Below are 17776 nucleotides of genomic sequence, written 5' to 3'. Positions count from 1 at the left end.
AAGATGCAAGAGGAAAATTTGGTTGTAAAAGGAGAACAATTTGCACCACCTTCTGTTTTTTTTCCCCTCTGGAGTAAAGAAACATCTGCTGTGCCTAAACCACTACACCTTAGGTAGCAGATGAGGGTACCAAGAATGACTAAAAATGGAAGAGACCGCAATTAGAAACTAGACAAATCTCTTCATACAGAAAATAAAAAGGAGGCAAAGTACAACAGTGTAGGTAACTTACTTGTAACAGCAAATGCTTAAAAAGATCACTGTTGCAATATTCCTTACACTGGGATTTCACTGCTAGATGTCCCATTAATCCAGCCAGTCTTCAAACAACACAGTATCCTTCTCCCTAGCCTAACATACACCAGTCCCTGGAGTCAGTCCCTGGAGTCTGCAAAGGATGAAAGGCATAAAGAGGAATGTACACCAGTGCCATCTTCAGATATTTTTTGCCCCCCAACTTAGGCACACACCAAAAGCAGGCACAGGACAAGTATTCAAATTGGAGCAGTAGGCATCTCTCTCTCTGAGACAGGTGGAACTCCAATATCTGAGGAAGACATGGGGCAGAATGGACACATACCTACTCTTTACACACTACTAGATAAGCCTGACCCAACACTCCAGCTTCATGGTGTAGGGCTCACAAGGGGAAAGGAATAAGGAAAACTTGTAAATGAATAATAAGTTAACAGGGCATGATCCACTCATCACAGGAAGAAAACATGTACATACCATACCAAAAGAGAAGTCCTACTCAGCAATGATGCAGTATTCCAATACTTATGCAGGACTGTAAGCAGGTTTTTGTCATATCAGTCCTTCAACAGTAAATGAACCATACATCCAAACCCACTACCTTTGTTGCAGGGAACAAAAGTCCCCATCAAAAAGGTAAAGAAGCTTTCAAAGAAAAGATTTGAAGAGAAACCTGAACGAGATTCCAAGCCTGAAACCAGTTTCTAACTATCCCCTGCTACCACCTTCCCCCACCTCGAGTCCACAAGTCCATCTTTCTCAAAGGCTCACTTCTACCCCTCCCAACTTGAGAATGCATTATTTCAGACAAATGCATCTTGTCTAGCAATAAAAATTGTTACAGAATGCCTTGGAAAGAGCTTCCTTTTCAAAAGAAATTCCTTCCCCTTCTACATTTCACCTTTGGTTCAGGGACTGCTCTACCAGGGAACTATAGAATCATTGGGGAAAATGTTTCTACTCAAGACTGTTACTGGTCCCTAGGACACAGGGAGCATGGAGGCAAATCCTACATTTGTCTCATCTCAACACCTTTACGGAAGTTCCATCCTTCAAACTCCAGGTCACATCTGACTATGGGTGGTAGGAGGTTGTAGTGATTTATTTGAACACCTACTATTATGGCAAGTTACCAACATAACTGTACATCTGCTCTCTGCATGAATGCCCCAGTAGTGGTAACAACCCTGGTACAGTGTGTCCAGATGTTTGTCTGCAAGCTTTTTCCTTTTCCTTGGCTAAAAAACATGATACTACTGGAAAGTAGCTTGGAGATAGTCTGTTTAAAAACCTGTTGTCCTCTTCTTCTCAGTGAGAGAATTGAAAAACTGGTCAGTCTTACTAAAAATTTTTTATTCCATCTAGATAAAATCTCAGCTGTCTATGCATACCAAAGTTGTGCAGAATTCCTTCCGTCCGAATGGATCAATTCAGAGTAAATTTTGACATCACTTTAAGTAGGAAAGGAAGGTTAGTCCTAAAGCTCTGTCCTTGTGGAACAACAAAAAGGCTGGTAAGCACATAAATGGCTTGGGAGTTCAGACACTCTTCCTAGCCAGGGACAGTACTTCCAGCAAAGTTGTCTTATGTCAGGAACATTACAGATGAAGAAACTTCTGGCTTGAAGGGGGGCCTGAGTCAGAACTGCCAAAAATGAATTTAGGTTCCAAAGTTGTGCCAGTCTATTCCATGGTAGCCTTAATATGAAGGACCTCTGCGAAACTGACATACCAGAGGCAGGCAGACTGAGATAGTAGACAACTGGACATTGATGGCAGTTTAAGCAAGGTCTGCCTTCAGAAGATCATTTTGGTACTGGGGTGCTCCTATGCTGGATGAGTCCTGTCCTCTGCCCTGGAACTATAAGATGCACCTCTTTCATATAGACACAATTTCCTACTGGTAGTTTTCTTGATACCCTGAATATTAAGCAAATCCTCAGAATACTGCACCCAAAGGGCATCAAAATTGTATCATTCAGGATGACACTTGTAGAGTCTGGAAGTTGGGGTGTATGAGAAATCACTTGCATTGCACTGCTCCTTTGCAGTTTCCCAGAGAAGGCAAAAAACAGTCCTGCCTTGGCTAAAAGGAGCCCTTGATCTGGAAGCAAGGGCAGTTTTCCTAAGCATTGCGGGATTTTTCTAAACTTCCTCTGGAAGTGCTATCCATACAGTCAGACAATGTCAGAACTATACTACATAAACAAGCAAGTAGCAACCAAATCTTACTCCGTGCGGGTATGGTAGTGATGATGACTTTACACATCACAGAGAAAACCAAATGACTAGCAGACAGGCTCAACAGATCCATCTTAATGCCTCATGATTGGCCTCTCAATCCCACAGTAGCACAATGCATCTTCAGTGAGTCGGGTCATACTTCCTGATGCTTCTTTGCTTCCTCATTCAACACTAAATGCAGAAGCTACTATGTCTTGATCCTTCTCAAGGAAAAGTCACTGAGAAACGCAAGGGTTTGCAGAGAAGCCACTAGGGCGTGTCAGTGGGTGATGGCTTTGCACCACTTTCTAACTGCAATGGATATCCCAGCAAAAAACTGCCCATCAGAAAAGCTCAGCAGATCCATCTTAATGAATTGTGACTGATGTCTTAACAGCACAGTAGCACAATCTATCTTCACCTAGTGGGGGCATCCTTCCAGATAGCGCTTTGCCTTCCTCTCCAGTACCAAAGGTAGCAATAACTTGCCTTGATCCCTCCCAAGGGGCAGTCACAGAAAGACACTCTGGTATGTCAGTGCCTCCCCTCACCTAACTCCTGTAGGCCATTCCTCCAACTCCAGTCATCACTAGGTTCCTACAGAAAGCATCAGTGTTGTAAACCCACAGTCATCTTCATTGCCATATTCTGACCCATGGAAATTTCATTTCCTTTATACCAGCTACACTTAAAAAGTGCCCACTGCCTCTACAACCCCAAACAGATTTTTTTTCTCATCCAGCTGAATAACCTCTCCTGATCACACAGAGCCTCGAGCTGAATGCATGGTTACTCCAATTCCATTAATGGCCAATGATCTGACTAATCCCAGAGTGTGATTCACACTTTGTCAATGTCCCATCAAGAATCCACTTATAGGGACTACAGAAGTAAGTGAAAGTATTTCTCCTTATGGGCTGTCCAACAGGGTACAGGCCCCTTTCTTTGCTCCCATTTCAACAGTTCAAATGACCATCACTTAATCTGAGAGAATTTCACAGTTACAGACCACACTTCTCTTTCCTTCTACATTTAGTCTTCCTAAAGGACAGCTTTCACGAAGAACAAAATCCTTCCTTTGTTTCCAAGAGAGTAATGAAAATAAATCTAAATCAACCTGTTCACCTGCCTGTGCTTCTACCTAATCATGTTGTTAAGGTAGAGACTTTTGCACATTTTGGATGTGTACAGATAACTGCAATTTCATTTTCACAGAAGAACCAAAACAATAAGGAAAGCTTCAAGCTTTGGAACAGGAGATGGATTCCAGTAACCGTAGAGAAACTTTTCACATCATTTACTCCCAGCAAAGTACCCTGGAATGTCTCCAAGCAAACTCTGTCCAGAAACACTCTCTTATAAACCAAAGGCTCGGTCCACTAGATCAGTATCAGTTTCTACAACATCCTTCAGAAATTGTTCCACAGACTACATCTGTTCTGCTTTGGATTCCGTCCCATGGATTAACTAGGATATGGAAGTTATCTTTTGAATCCTAGTCCATCAGATAAATTAACCCTCTCTTCCTTCTCCCATCCAAACTGTCACCTTCCTAGAGGAAACTTAACGTCAAGCTGAGTGCATGGTTACTCCAATTCCATTAATGGCCAAAGATTCTAATCCCAGACTGTGTGTGCGCATTTGCAAATTACCTCAAATAATTTTTTACCTACCTGAAACCTGATAACCATCTGAGATATTATCCTTCAGATCCTTACTCAGTATTTAATCAGTAAACTCTGTTTGAGGGCTGCATCAACAGCACAGGGGAATGATTAAGAGCTTTTACCTTGAAGCAGCTCAATAAGGAGCACTAGGAGAATGTCCAGATCAGATCCAATGAGCATCTCATTTTCTAATCTTTAGTACAAGATGGACTAGGATTAATGTTGAAGTATTATGGTAAATACATAACTTTTGTTTTCTGGGTTCCCTTTTCAACACTTTAGTCTGTCACAACAAAGGACACTGTCCATACAACCAGGGTACAAAAGCTTAAGCACATTCCTCTTTCTCTGTACATGTGACCAACAAACAAGGCTTGAGACTGCATGCTGATACTTAAGTGAACATATGTGCATAAAATTCGACGTGGTGGTATGGCAGTAGCGTTGTTACCTCACAGCAAGAGGTTTTCCCGTTCGATTCTCGACTGGGCTTGGGAGTGCCTTCTGTGTGGATTCTGCATTACCCCCCACGGTTGGGTAGTGTTCGAAAAAAATGCGTGCGTAAATGGGCGTGCCTTCGTTGAAGGTTGAGTGTCGTGCTGACACCTCGGTGATTGTAAAAATCTACTGCCAATCATTAACGGACCGGAGTTCTGCTGTGGCGACCCCTTCCGGGAAAAGCTGAAAGACAAACAACATGTGCATAAAAATAGACAGCTTTCTTGCTCCAGGAAAAAAAAGCCAGAGTCTAATACTCAATGAGAATAGACTAATGAGAATTCCAAGATGGATACACAATGATCAACAGGTTGATTTGAGTTCTCCCAGTTTGAAAATAAAAACTTAAAAAACATGTCAGTTTGGTTAAAGTAATTACATTACCTGCATTTCCAGCAAAGTTGGAGAACTTGAACGAAAAACAACCAGAAAACCAGAAGAGGAAATTCTTGCTGAAGTTCAGCAAAAAGCAATTCAAGTTTCAGATGGAAAGTACAGCTGTGTACACTTATCATAAATGTAGATGTTCGAGTGTATTCACTGTTGCAGTCATTACATTTGAGTTATCTGCTTGCAGTAGCCCTCAGTCGGCCTGATTAACAAAGTCTTTGGTCCTGCGTCTGTTGCTGTCCCTTCTTTCATGTCAGGGTGTCAGGGGTATAAAACATGCAGCCAACGCCATTACATTAGTTTGTCTTGCCACAGATGTCAGGTACCCCCCTAATGAGAAGCAATTAAATCTATAATACAAGGATATACCTCCAACAAAAAAGCAAACACTATACTTAAAAATATTTTTGGTGTAAGTGAGAGTAGAGGTATAGCCAAAAGAAAGGGAGCTGGAGGGAGGGCAACCAGGACTGCAACAGTGAATACACTCGAACATCTATTTATGGCAAGTGTACACAACTGTACCATGTTCTTCATGTTTCACTGTTGCAGTCATTACATTTAGGTAGATTCCCAAGGCTAAGGTTGGGTGGAGGAATTTAAATGGAATTAGGACCAGCTATGAGGCCCTGCAAGACTGCAGTGGCAAAACCAGCTCTGGATTTAGAGAAAATTGGCAAATGATAATGCTTGGTGAAAGTATGTACAGAACTACAGGTAGCAGCTTCTAGGATGTCACTTGAAGGGACGCCCCTGAGAAAGGCTGTAGAGGTAGATGCAGCCCTGGTTGAATGGGGTCTGATGCCCTGTGGGATAGGTTTTCCATGGCGCTTACAGCAGAAATTAATGCAATGGCCTATCCATTTTGAAATGGTTTGCTTTGAAATAGCTTTGCCCTCTGTCCCTGCAGCAAATGCCACCAGCAGTTGTTCAGATTTACTTTGAGGTTTAGTCCTGTCCAAGTAGAATCTAAGTTGTCTGTGCACATCTACGGAGTGCAGTATCCGTTCCCCTTGTTCTGTGGGTTAGGAAAGAAGGTAGGCAAATGAATGGATTGATTAAGAGCCACACTGGATACCACCTTGGGCATGAAAGAGGGATTGGTTCTGAGGGACACCCTGTCCGCATAAAAGATGATGAAAGGCTCCACTGCCATACGGGCCTTTAATTCAGATACCAGTTTTGCAGAAGTGATTGCTAAAAGGAAAGCTGTTTTCCAGGAAAGGAATTTTAAATCTGCAGCAGCAGCCGTCTCGAAAGGAGGACTAGTGAGTTTCTCCAAGACAAAGTTAATGTCCCAGGCTGGAGTTGGAGCTCTCCTGGGTGGCCTTAAATATTTGGCCCCTCTGAGGAACTGCTTAAGCAGTGGGTGAGAGAAGAGGGAAGGCTCTGCATTATAATAAGCTGAAATGGCAGAGGCATGGATTTTGATGGAGGAAAAGGACAAGCTCGTATGAAGCATCTCAGTCAAATATTGTAAAATCGGAGGTAAATTGGGCACTGCTACGCTCATCCTTCGAGATTGGTTCCAGGTACCAAATCTTTTCCATTTTGCAGCATAAGATTTTCTAGCACTAGGCCTCCTAGCCTCTAAAATGATATCCATCACTGATTTGCTGAGGGGTGGTAAAAGAGAAATTAGGTAATTAGCCAGGCTGTTAGGTTCAGGGTTTGCAGCTAAGGGCGCAGAATCTGGTTCTCCTGCTGAAACAGGGAAGGAGTCTGAGGCAGGTGCCATGTGGCCAAGCATGACACACTGCGCAGGAGGGGGTACCAGTGTTGTCGTGGCCAGTCTGGAGCAATTAAGATCGTCCTAGGCTTGTCCTGTTTGATCTTTAGTAGTACCTTGGAGAGCAGAGGCAGAGGAGGAAAAGCATAAACTTATAGGTTTTTCCAGCTGAAGGATAGAGCATCCACTTTCCAAGCTAGTTGCGGGGAATCCTTATGCAAAATTTGTCCAATTGATGGTTCTGGGGGGGGGCAAATAGGTCTATATCTGGGCTCCCCCCATTTGCTTGTCAACATGTTGAAAATCTTTGGTTCCAGTTTCCACTTGTATGGGTTCATGAGGTTTCTACTTCATCCATCTGCCAGTGTATTTAGTTTTCCTGGCAGGAATTGAGCTTGTAGATTCACTTGGTAGCTCAAGGCAGTGTTCCACAATGCCATGGCTAGTCTGCAGAGGGGGTAAGAATGGGTATCCCCCTGCTTGTTTATGTACCACATGACCGTGGTGTTGTCAGTCTTTAAAATTAGTTGTCCTGGAAGAATGTGGTACTTGAAGGCTGTCAGAGCATTCTGTACAGCTAACATTTCCTTTTGATTTATGCGTTGGTGAATTTGGCTTGGGTTCCATTTGCCCTGAATGCACTTCCCTGCCAGGTAAGACCCAATGCATAGTCTGATGCATCTGTTGTCAAGGTTTGGGAGACAGGGGGTAGTGTGAATGGTAGTCCTTTGTTTTGGTGGCAGGCTTCTCTTCACCAAAGGAACTCTAGTCATAGGCAAGGTATGATAGGAATCATTGCTTCTAGATCCTGTGAATGTTGACACCATAGGCTTTTGAGATACCATTGCAGTTTCCTCATATGCAGCCTTGCATAAGGAATTAGAAGAATGCAAGAGGCCATGAACCCCAAGGCTTGCAGTATTTGCCTTGCAGATAACTGGGTTTTCGTGGCCACTTGTTTGAAGTAGGCTGTCAAAAGAATCCGTTTCTCTGGCGTGAGAAAAGCCATCTGGGAAGTTGTATTCAAGCTTGTTCCCAGGAATATAATTTGTTGACAGGGTACCAGGTGTGATTTCTTTTCATTTATGGTGTACCCCAGACAAGTGAGTACCCTTTGAACAAAGGCCAGATGATTCAAAAGTATGTCCTGGCTTTCTGCCTGAATTAGACAATCGTCCAGGTAGGGGTATATTTGAATATTTCTTTGCCTGCAGAATGCAATGACTGGAGCTAGGCACTTTGTGAATACCCTGGGCATCGTAGATAAGCCAAAGGGCAGTGCAGAGAACTGATAGTGCATGTAGCCTGCTTTGAAGCATAGGTATCTTCTGCAAGACTCCCTGATAGGGATGTGCAGGTATGCTTCTTTGAAGTCTAGTGTTGCCAGCTATGCATCTTTGCCTAGCATAGGGCAGCTGGTGAAGAGTCAGCATCTTGAATTTTGGAATCACCAGAAAGGTATTTAGAGTAGAAAGGTCCAGGATAGGATGCCATGTATTGCCTTTTCTGGGTACCAGAAAAAGTCTTGAATAGAAACCTTGTCCCTTTTCCTCTTCTGGTACCAAATGAATAACCACCATGCTTAAGAGAGAGTGTACTTGATTTTGGGCCTCTGCCCACTGATTTGGGGGCAGATCTGGCCACCCACTTGCTGTTGGTAAGATGTGGAAATGAAATCTGTATCCTTGGGACACTACATTTAAAACCAATCTGCCCTGGGTAATGAGTTCCCAGTTTTTGGCCTGCAGACCAATCTTTCTGGCTAAAGAAGCATTAAGTTGGGAAGTGCTTGGAAATGTTAAAAGCAAGTCAGCGAGACAGTTTTCCATAGGGGAGAGGTCTTACTACTCCCTGATTTGGGTGTGGAAACCCCCCACTGTTTAGTCTTGTGTGACCTCTGGGACTGAAACCTGGGGTTTCTGCTGTGTCTGGGTTTGGCTTGAGAAGACCTGGAAGGGGCTGGAAAGGACCAATTCTTAGAGGGCCAGTGCCTACTAAATCTAGGAGGGTGAACTTGTAAGAAATCTATAACAGTTTGCATAGATTTAGCTTTACCTTCCATTTTTTAAGAACTTCCTCAGCCTTATTGCCAAAAGGGCGGTCCTGATTTAAGGGAGCATCCAACAATTTAGCTTTAACATGATCAGGTAAAGATTGCTCCTTAAGCCAAGCATGCCTTCTGAGCACAGACCCAGCAACAGCAGCCCTGCAAGAGGCCTTTAATGAATCAAATCCACATTGCAAAGTATGTTTTCCAACCTGTTCAGCAAAATGCATTAAATCCTGTGATGCTTTATTTTCCGCACAGTCAAGAATTAACATAATTTTCTATTTAAGCAATCCAATAACATGTTGCTGATACCTTAACATATGAAACTGGTAGTTAAAGCCCTAATGGCCAAGGCTGCAGAAGTGTAAACCTTCTTACCCCATCTATACAGCGACCCGGAGTCTCTATTAGAAGGGGTAGGATTTTTAGCAGTAGAAGCCTTAATGCCCTTGGGCCCCTGTGAAATAGTCTCTGGATCCGCAATAAGATTGTTAAAAAGGAACCTGTGCGAATCAGGAACCCTGTAATATCGGTCAGGTTTTCTGGGAGCAGGAGGCAAAGAATCAGGGGCCAAACTAGATTCCGAAAAAGCATCAACAATGTCTAGTACAGGAGGAATAGCTAAAGGCCAATGCTGAGGCAGGAGTAAGAAATCCCTAAGCCTCTTTTTTGAATCAGAGAAATCCTGGCTTTCCCAGTGGAAATGCTCCCTTAGAGTATGTAAGGTTTCACCAAAAGAAAAATCCTCTGGAGGGGAAGCAGGAATAGAGTCCTCTGCATCAGAATCCTCATAAATAGATAAAGGCAAATCCAGACAATCTGAAAAATCAGAAAAAACAGAATCCTGGTCAGAAGATTCATAAACAACTTTCAGTCCTAGGCCTCTTAGAAGGGGGGGGTGGCTTCCCCTAATTAGACTTATCTTCAGCCATTCTTATTTGTTTTTTAGGCATAGAGGCCTGGGCATCGTTTTCTTAGGCATGGTTCGAGATTTAGGCCTAAAAGAAGGAGGCATCGGTTTAATATGCAAGTCCATAGGCCTGCACATCACAGCAGCTCTGGACCCATCCAAGGTAGAGAAATTCGCGGGTTCCATAGTTGAAGCATGTTGTGGCATACCAGACTCCAAATGGGTCTCAGTAGAGGCCTGCGAATCAGAAGTAGCGGGTATCAGGGGCTGCAAAAGCACCTCACTGAGTACCGGTGAACTGGCGACTGGTTTAGAAGCAGCGTCGTCGGCAGCTTTGGACTTCTGCGGCCTGTCTCTGTCTTTATCTTTGCGTTTTTTTGGAATCCCGGTAGTCGGATGGCTAACTGACATTTCTGGATAATTAAACAGAGAACCGAAATATTCAGAAGCGAAAATATACAGATGGATAGTGCGCTGATTAAAAAAAGCACAAAACCGACAGCAAGGTACGTCGTGGTCAGGGCCTAGGCAAGGAATACAGTACAAATGAAAATCTTTATGAGGTATTTGCTTTCCACAAGTAATGCAATTAACTTTTACTGACATCGGTAAGGAGCAAGTAAAAGTTTCCCCAATGGGGTACTAAGCTTTAGTTGAAGACTTCGGTTCTGAAATCCGAAAATGAAAATTTCAGGAGTCGACCAACCGGCACTTGCGAACTGCTTTTGCTTAAGGCACCACACTGCAAGAAAGACTGATGTAATGGCGTCTGCTGCATGTTTTATACCCCTGATTACCTGACAACATGGAAGAAGGGACAGCAACTGACGCAGGACCCAACACTTTGTTAATCAGGCCGACTGAGGGCTACTGCAAGCAGATAGCCAAAATGTAATGACTGCAACAGTGAAACACGAAGAACATCAGGAGATTGCTTCCAGTAACAGGAAAAAATAATTCAAATGCACTCAGAGGTGTTTACCAAATGAAACAACGAAGGAATATATCGGCTCAAATAATAAAAATCTGGAAAAAATAGAAGAAGCTTCAGCTATTCTAATGAACTGATAAAAATATAAACATCAGAAACTAAAATGAAAAGGCTGGCTGATGATGAGGCTTCCCGAGAAGCAGTTTTATTTTATATAAAGGGGCAGAGGGAAAACCAGAGATTGTGTGTACACCAGAGAAAATGGAATACACATTGTATTAATTTATTATTTTTATGAAAACACTAAATCAATTGGACTAGTGTTCTACAGCCAGATTTGTTAACTGAAAGGCCACATCAAGTGTATGCTCCAAACCTAGCCATGAGAAAGCAGACAAGATGCATACTGGTAAAGATGCAATCATACCAGCAGACAGAGTTGCTACTGACAAAATTATGGCAGAAATAAAAAGTATTAAAAACTGGAGACAACAGTGTGTTTGTGGAAAACAATTACTCACTGTACATCACACAGAAGAGAAAAGTTTATCCCAGCAATCAGAAAATGTCAAGAGGTAAATGAGAAATTCAAACTGCAGTATCAGCTACGTTCAGACTATTTTTTTCCTAGAGAGCAAAGACGTTTTAGATATAGAACAGGCTAAATAAGAATTAAAATACAATATCCAACAAACGTTAAGCCGGCAACCAGAATGGGACCCTCCTTCTCATTATTATGACAACAAAGCCAATACAGCAACTTTGCCAGTGAAACCTTTCACATTACACCAAAGGAAAATGTTCAAGAGAGTATCTAGACCTGGCAAAGGCATTTGACACAATACCCCACGCGGGCATCATAGATAAGCTATCCAGCTTAAATATAAATCCCTATGTCACAAGATGGTCGCAAACTGGCTCAAAGACAGAACCCACAGAGTGAGAGTTGCTGGAGCCATGTCAGACTCGAAACCAGTCACAAGTGGTGTCCCACAAGGTTCTGTTCTGTGACCACTCTTGTTCGGTATATACTTTTCCGAGGTACAGGCCAACGTGGGAGGACTATGGCTCACCAAGTTTGCAGATGACTGCAAACTGGGCGCCATAATCAACTCTCCAGCTGACGCAAACATCCTTCAAAAAGGTCTCACAGAGACAGAGAACTGGTGCCAGAGCCATGGTCTAAAGCTAAATGCCAAAAAGTGTATAGTCATACCCTTTGGCAAAAAAAATGTGCCCACAAACTACCACATAGGCAGTAAACCATTAAGTACAAAGAAAGTAATTAGGGATCTGGGGACCCAAGTTGATAGCAATCTCTCCTTTGACAACCACATTGCCAAAGTGGTTAGAAAGACCTTCTACATGGCCCACCTCATCATGAAAGGATTCACATGTAGATCAAGAGAGGTAATCGCGCCCCTTTATTCATCCCTCATCAGGCCCATCATAGAATACAATGCCCCTTTTGGGATGTACCTTACCAGACACCTGCAGCAATTAGAAAGACCCCAGAAGTACCTCACCAAGAAGATCAAGGGACTCAAACAGATGCCATATGCTGCTCGGTTAAAAAAACTCCAGTTCTACTCAGTTGCATACCGCCTACTTCGAGGTGATCTATGCCTGACATATAAAGCTATGTCCAATCCAGAATTAATGGACATGCTCCACCTCAGTAAATCTAAATCCCTTAGAGCCACACGCTCGAGGGACTTGAACCTCAGCACAGAAATAAATAGGACTTGCTGGAGGGACAAATTCATAACCCAGAGGCTCCCTTCGCTCTGGAATAGAATTCCAATTCATGTTAGGCAGAGCACCTCATTGAATCTCTTCAAGAAAAATCTTGATGAGTGGATGGGGGATCGTAGGTTTGGTCCGGGGATTACTTCCGTGTCATTATTAGACAGAGGCACAGTAAACTAAACCGTAAAAAGGGCACAGTATACACAAATCAAGGGGTGGCGTAAGCCAAACAAAATCGGGCTAGACTTATAATTGCCCCAGGGCAGATAGCCTAGTATGAACCTATGAGACTGCAAAAAAAGCACAAGGGCTGGCTAAAAGAATCTGAAGCACTTTGGACTTGAACCAGAGACTGGTTTTGGCAGGAGGAGATTATCAGGAAGACCAGCAAGACTGAAATTAAAGAACTGGGAGAGTATATAGATCAGTCCTAATGAATATAGAAAAAGACATATAAAGACAGTTGGACTGCAAATTACCTTAAGTCATTTTTTTTGCCTAAGAAGGGAGGCAAAAGCTCTGAAAGAACAATGCTACGAAACAATTTGGCAATAAATTCTATACAAAATGAGTAAATATGTCCCCATCCTTGTAACACAACAGGAAAACAGCCAAAATAAGGTGACTGGAAGGCGGAGAGCAGTCTGCTACAGTGGTTTATAAGATCATACGTTACAGTAAATTTACTTGCGCAACTGTACTACACCCACCATACAGATCACTGTATATTGGACGTAGTACAGCATACAGATCACTGTTGCAGTAGTCTAAGTTATATGGGGAGACTACCACTGCTTAGAAAACTAAAACATGGAGGAGGTCAATAAATGAAGACTTCAGGACTACGGGGAATGGTCCCAGCAAAGCCTGTTCTTGACCTCGAAAAGGAATCCAGTTTGTACTGCTTTGCAAAAGTATGTACAGAGACTCAAGCTGCTGCCTCTAGAATATGTAAGAATCTACCCCTTTCTAGAATATGTCATTGAAGCCAAAGCCCTTGAGAAAGTAGCATTAACCCTGACTGGAAACAGCTTGTTATGATGAGCACAACAAAAGGCAACAACATGAGACAACCACCTGCAAATTATCTGCTTTGACACTAGCTGTCCTATCCTCTTACCTTTGTAGGAGGCAAACAGCTAATCTGCTTTCCTGAAGGCTCAAGAATGTCTAGGTATTACCCGAGCGGTCTCTGGACATCTAGAGTGTGAAGAATCTTTTCTCCATTATTCTTGGATTCAGAAAAGAAAACAGGAAGATGAGACAGCCTGGCTTACAGTAAACACGGAGACAACTTTAGACTTAAAAGGACTAGTTCACTAAAAAAACCTTGTCTCTGTGAAAAAATGAGGTAGGGCTAACTCAACATCAAGTATTTGTAACTCAGACATTCTCCTAGCAGATGTCAGCACTGAGTAAAACAGTCTTCCACGTTAAGAACCTCAATTCAACCAGATGAGCTGGTTCAAATATAGAATTACTAAGCTTTTCAAGCACAAACATTAGATCCCAAGGAGCCACCCTTTTCCTGGGTGGATGAATACGCAACACGCTTTTCAAAAACTGGTTTACTAAAAGTATAGTTAGAAAAAGAGAGATCAAAGAAAATGGAAAAAAATGCACCATGATAAAGGAGAAAGATAGCACCAGAGGAGAGTAACTCACATAAATGATCAAAAACCACTGGCAGTAGGACCTGAAGACTATCCTGGTTTCTGTACTGTCACCAACTAGAAACACTTTTCCTGTGTATGTGTGTATATATATATATATATATATATATATATATATATATATATATATATATATATATCTATATCTATATATATATATATCTATATCTATATCTATATATATATATATATATCTATATCTATATATATATCTATATATATATATATATATATCTATATCTATATATATATATCTATATATATACATATATATATATATATATATATATATATATATATATATATCTATATATATATCTATATATATATACACACATAAACACACACACACACACACACACACACACACACACATACATACGCATGCACACGCACGCACGGGTCTACTTCAAACGCACAAAGTTGCAGAACATCGAACCACATGTAATAGAGGACAAGATAATGGACATTCTACAACATCGAACAAGAAAAGAGACCAAATTAAAAAAAGATAAAGACTCTGCTTGCAAGGTTTTCCAAGGGGGCACGCCCCCCTGGCCCCACCAACACCCCCTGCTACTTAAATATACCAACTATGAGGTAGCACTACAATGAACAGAAATGTTCGATATTGCAGAAATTCGATCCTCTGGTCCTCGATCAGATATTCAATGTTTTGCAATTTTCGATACTCTGAAGGAGACCCATATGTATGTATGCATGCATGCATGTATGTGTGTATATATATACACACATACACAGCAGATATAAAAAGTTTACACACCCCTGTTAAAATCCCAGGTTTTTGTGATATAAAAAAATAAGACTACAATAAATCATTTCAAAACTTGAATGTGACCTATAACCTGTACAATTCAATTGAAAAACAAACAAATCTGTTAGGGGAAAAAATACAAAAAAAACATACAATATGCTGGTTGCATAAGTATGCACACCCTTAAACTAATACTTTGTTGTGTGCGCACACAATTAAACTAACACTTTGTTGAAGCATCTTTTGATTTAATTACTGCATTCAGTCTTCTTGGGTAAAAGTCTATTAGCATGGCACATCTTGACTTGGCAATATTTGCACACTTTTCCTTGTAAAAAGCACTCCAAATTTGTCAGATTTCGAGGGCATCTCTTGTGCACACAGCCCTCTTCAGGTCATCCCAGAGATTTTCTATAGGATTTAGGTCTGGGCTCCAGCTGGGAAATTCCAAAACGTTAATTTTCTTCTGGGGAAGCCATTATTTTGTTGATTTACATGTTTGCTTGGGGTCACTGTCATGTTGAAAGGTGAAATTCCTCTTCATCTTTAGCTTTTTAGCAAATGCTTGAAGGTTTTGGGCCAAAGGTGAATGGTATCTGGAACTGTTCATAATTTCCTCCACATTGACTTAAGTCCCAGTTCCAGCTGAAGAAAAGCAACCCCAAAGCATGATACTGCCACCACCATGCTTCACCGTGGGGACGGTGTTCTTTTGGTGTTGTGAAGTGTTCTTTTTGTGCCATACGTACCTTATGGAATTGTGGCCAAAAAGTTCAACCTTGGTCTCATCAGACCACAACACATTTTCCCACATAATTTTGGGAGACTTGATATATTGTTTTGCAAATTTTAGCCGGGCCAGGCCTGGATGTTTTTCTGTGCAAGAAAAGGCTTCCGTCTTGTAACCCTAACCCCACAGCCCAGACATATGGAGAATACGGGAGATTGATGTCATGTATAGTACACAACCAGTACTTGCCAGAAATTCCTGCAGGTCTCTCGGCAGCCTCCCTGACCAGTTTTCGTCTAGTCTTTTCATCAATTTTGGACGGACATCCAGTACTTTGCAACGTCACTGTTGCCCCATATTTTCTCCACTTTTTATGACGGTCTTCACTGTGTTCCACGGTATATCAAATGCTGTGGAAATTTTTTTGTATCCTTCCCCTGACTGATACCTTTCAACAATGAGATCCCTTTGATGCTTTGTAAGCTCTCTGTGAACCATGGCTTTTGCTATAGCAGGCAACTGAGTAAATGTCAGGAAAATCCTACTAGGACAGCTAAACTTTATTTGAGGTTAATCAGAGTCTCAAAGTGAGGGCAGGTTTGTACCCAAAAAAATTGAACACTAAATCAAAAGGTGCTTCAACAAAGTATTAGTTTAAGGGTATGCACACTTATGCAACCAGTGTATTGTACGTATTATTTTTTATATTTCTTCCCTAACAGATTTGTTTTTCAATTGAATTGTGCAGCTTATAGGTCACATTAAAGGTGGGAAATGTTTTGAAATGATTTACTGCGGTCGCATTTTTTTGCATCACAAACACATGCCATTTTAACAGGGGTGTGTAAACTTATATATATATATATATATATATATATATATATATATATATATATATAAATATACACACACATTGTATATATATATATATATATATATATATATATATATATATATATATATATATATATATATATACACACACACACACACACACACACATATAGAAAGAGAGAGGTAGACAGGGAACACACCTGGTAGCAGTTTTTTTCCCTCCTTTAGTACCTGCTGCACATCTTCAGAAAAAAATGCTGCCTAAAAATCAAATTATTTGAAAAGTTTTCAAATTGGGGTGCATCAAACAACCAGAGTCATGTGAATAAAGCCAGTTTGAAGGTAAGCCTGTAGTAACTGCCCTTGGCCACAACCAAAAGGTAGAAAGCAGAGTTGTGTCCCACTTAACATAATAATAGATGTTCAAAGCAAATCAATTGTTGTAAGTACTGACTCTTGGGTATCCCTATGCAAAGACAGCAATCGTCCCTATTTCCAGAATCTTTAAATCATCCCTAGTCAACGGTTGTCTCAAGGCTAATGTCTGGACATCAGAGTATAACAAGGGCATTCATCAGTGCAATCTTCAGGTCTTACTATGCAGTGAACAAGCAGTCTGATGCACGAGGACAGCGCAGCCTCTCTAGTTGTCAGAGTTTAAGTGAGGAAGAGGAAAAAACATAGGAGGCAGAAAAGGGATAATGGAAATAAGATGACTATTTTCAGAAAACTCCTCCTCTAACCCTTGAACTAGTGGTAATGGGTCAGAGAAGTTGGAAGGTGGGAGGATGTACTGCAACATTGATCTACTCAACATTTGAAATTATGGTAAGTTGGAAACAACTGTACTAATGTTCTTCATAGTCAGTGTTGCCATACTGATTCTTGGGAGGACTCCCAATTCTAAAAGCTGGGTGACCTTAGGAAATGAGATTTTGTAGGATGGCAGTAGCGAAACCTGCTCTAGCCTTGGAAGCATTACCTAGGTTATAGTGTTTTGTAAAGGTATGCATAGAGTTCTATGTGTCTGCCTCTAAGATTACCTGGGTGTGGACTCTGTGGAAAGCAATGGTTAGCAGCACTATGTCTGGTGGAGTGGGCTCTAACATGCCCAGGTAAAAATATTTCATGGTGTGCGTAACAGAACTTAATACAGTTAGCTATCCATTTTAAAAAAAGTTTCATGTGGAGATATGCTCGGCCCGTTTACCCTCTGCAAGCAATTGCTCTGCACTACTATAGGTTTTTGTCCCATCTATACAGTACCCGATCTGCCAGTGCACATCCAGGGAGCGGAAGACTTGCTCTAGAAGACTGGTAGGTTCGGTTCCATCCCTCATAAAAGGGGACCTGCCCTGTGGAA

At 41.5% G+C, this 17776-nt stretch overlaps 1 protein-coding gene across 3 annotated transcripts in view; it reads right to left on the bottom strand.

Annotated features, from left to right (window-relative positions):
- FBXO11 (F-box protein 11) overlaps positions 1-17776 on the bottom strand; it is a 2134039-nt gene that overhangs the window by 1090174 nt on the left and 1026089 nt on the right. The window lies entirely within an intron of this gene.

This window comes from Protopterus annectens, chromosome 6.part0 (genome assembly GCF_019279795.1).
Source record: "Protopterus annectens isolate FY-2018-M chromosome 6.part0, PAN1.0, whole genome shotgun sequence".
Taxonomy (NCBI): Eukaryota; Metazoa; Chordata; order Ceratodontiformes; family Protopteridae; genus Protopterus; species Protopterus annectens.
The sequence above is the reverse complement of the archived record's forward strand: the minus strand, read 5'-3'. Positions and strand labels throughout refer to the sequence as shown.